Source organism: Poecilia formosa, unplaced genomic scaffold (assembly GCF_000485575.1).
Source record: "Poecilia formosa unplaced genomic scaffold, Poecilia_formosa-5.1.2 Scaffold674, whole genome shotgun sequence".
Lineage (NCBI taxonomy): Eukaryota > Metazoa > Chordata > Actinopteri > Cyprinodontiformes > Poeciliidae > Poecilia > Poecilia formosa.
The window spans coordinates 43428-46133 of record NW_006800613.1 but is presented as its reverse complement, the minus strand read 5'-3'; the positions used below and the strand labels follow the sequence as shown (position 1 = coordinate 46133).

Sequence of the window (2706 nt, the reverse complement as noted above, 5' to 3'; positions counted from 1 at the left end):
GGTTTGTATGACACTTCTGTTGCTGTGGTTAGCATGAAGCTAATACTGGTCTGGTCTTTGCAGTCTGATTCAGGGTTAGCATCTGTTGACACTGATATAATTAAATATTTTGCAGTAAACCCCTTAACTGTTATTTTCTTTTTGAATAATGTTCATGTTTGTGTTTGTGTCGGGTCCCGTTTTTCCCCGCTGCTCTTCAATCCGCGCCGACGGGACCGGAGGTCAGATCACAGGCCGGGTCGACATCATGGGGCAGATTAATCATATTCATAATTCAGGAACTTTCCGTGTATTAAGTCAGAGGGATGAAGCAAGCTTTGGACCAGAATCGTTTAGGTGGAACCATTGAAAGAAAACACTGCGGGTCAGAACCGGGTGCTGGTCGCATCGGACCCAGAGTCCGGCCCAAACCAACAAACATTTCCTCATTCTGCTGCGTCTGACTGAAACATCCTGATAAGCATGCAGCATGTGCAGCAACACGCACGATGCTGCAGTCGGGTCAGCTGAAGAGTTTCCCTCAGAGATTATCTGTTAGTTACAGAACCAACGTCATAAGAACTGAAGAGCAGCAGAGCAACGAGGAGACGCTCAGAGGTCCAAATCTGGAAAGAACAAACCGAACGAGAGACAAGCTGCACTCTCCACCCAGAGACAGGAAAACAGATAAAAACCATATTAAAACCAACAAAACCAGATTAAAACAGATAAACAGATTGAAACTGACAAAAACCAGATTAAAGCAGGTAAAAACCAGATTGAAACAATTCTAAACTTTCTAAAAGAGACTATAAACTGGATGTGAAGAGTTTCTACCAGCAAGTCTCCATCTGGGTGGTCAGACCATCTTCATCTTAACTCAAACCAAACCAGCCTGATCTGAGTAATGAAATTTTCCTCTTCCTCCTCTTACTCACATCCAAACCAATCAAATCAGATCAATTAGTTTAATAATCCAGCAGGTCGTTGCAGCAGCAGCAGCTGAGCTCAACTTCAGCAGGACAAAACCATCCTGCAGCTCCAGTGTGTGTGTGTGTGTGTGTAGGTGCAAGTAGGTGTGTGTGTGTTTTTTTGTTTGTATCACATCATAGGGACTTCAATCTGTTTTTACACAGTCATGTCATGGAGACCTCCTCCATCATGGGGACCTAAAACCTGGTCCCCATAAGGAAGATGGGTTTAAATCAGTGTTTCCCAACCCTGGTCCTCAAGGCACACTGACCTGCATGTTTTAGATGTTCTCCTGTTTCAACACACACCATTCAGATGATTGCAATTCAGCAAAACCCTGTTAATCAGCCATCAATTGAAATCATGTGTGCTGAAGCAGGGGAACATCTAAAACATGCAGGTCAGTGTGCCTTGAGGACCAGGGTTGGGAAACACTGGTTTAAATGACTGTATAAGCCATTTTAAAGGTGCTGGTGAAGTTTCAGCAATTGCCCATAACAGATTTTTCCGTCACTTTTGTGTTAGTGTGTGTGATCCGATACTGCCCCCATAAGGTTTCAGATTGGTACTGCACCTCATTGTAATTCACACACTTTTCCAAATATGGTTGCGTACCACCTTCTTCCTGGTCCCCATAAAGAAGGTTATGGTAAGAACTTGAAATTATTTGGTTTAAAAGACAATATCAACTTAAAAGATAAAATCCACAATGCCAAATGAAAATGGATATTTTTCTACAAAGATTAACTCCACTGATTCAGTGTTTAGACTTTTGATTTTGTTTAAATACACACCAAGAATTGTTCATATGTGTGCATATTGTCTGTTTACTGATCTTTGATGAAGTTAAAAAAGATAAAAATGGGGTTCATAGTTTGAATTTATTAATAAAGTATTAAACAGTGCATTAAAGAGACTAAAGATGTAAACATTTGCACAAATATTTAGTTAATATTCAACACTACAGTTTTAGAACAGCTTTTACACTGTTCTAAAATGGGCAAATGTTTTAGTCTCTAGATCTGCATTGATGTTAAAGCCATAAGGTAAAACATTAACAGCAAAAGAATTTGACAGCTTGCTGACCCAAGTGCACAGTAGACAAATGGAGAACCTTTCAGTTTTATTGATAAATTGTAAAAAATATACAATATATTTATTTAACTTTACAATTAAAATTCCTTTGTGTTTACTTTTAAATAAATTGTCCATAACATACATTTAAGCTTGGGGTCATGAAACAAAAAAGTTAAAAGGTCCAAGGGGTTTAAATACTCTGTTTCTGATAGTGACTTTTTAGCAATCGCCTCTCCTAGATTAACATGTAATAAATGGTCACAGTCAATTGCATCAGGTGCGCATTGCGCTGAACTTCCTTTGCCAGTTCCTGATGTTTAGAAGGCAAATAGTACTGGTACCTGTGTGTGCCAATTTTTTTTTAAATGAAAGAAACCTCTAGTACAGAGATGGGCAATTAATTTCTTCAGGCGACTACATAAAATATCTGAAATATGTTGGAGGGCCAAACCAGAAATGACTAAAATTTAATCTCGACTCATTATACATTTCCTCATACCTCTTGTTGTAATAAAATATTTAAATCAGATTCTTTAGGTAATAAGAATATTCAGTAAATATTAATAAAAGTTAATTTGTGGTTTGGTTGAAGTCATAATTATTTCATTATTTCACTATTGCGAAAAAAATTAAAGTATAAAACATTCAAAGGCAAATACAGGATCCATTACAATAAAC

General features: G+C 37.9%; 1 protein-coding gene across 1 annotated transcript in view; it reads right to left on the bottom strand.

Annotated features, from left to right (window-relative positions):
- The window catches only part of LOC103130784 (slit homolog 3 protein-like), a 68548-nt gene that overhangs the window by 24094 nt on the left and 41748 nt on the right, over positions 1-2706 (bottom strand). The window lies entirely within an intron of this gene.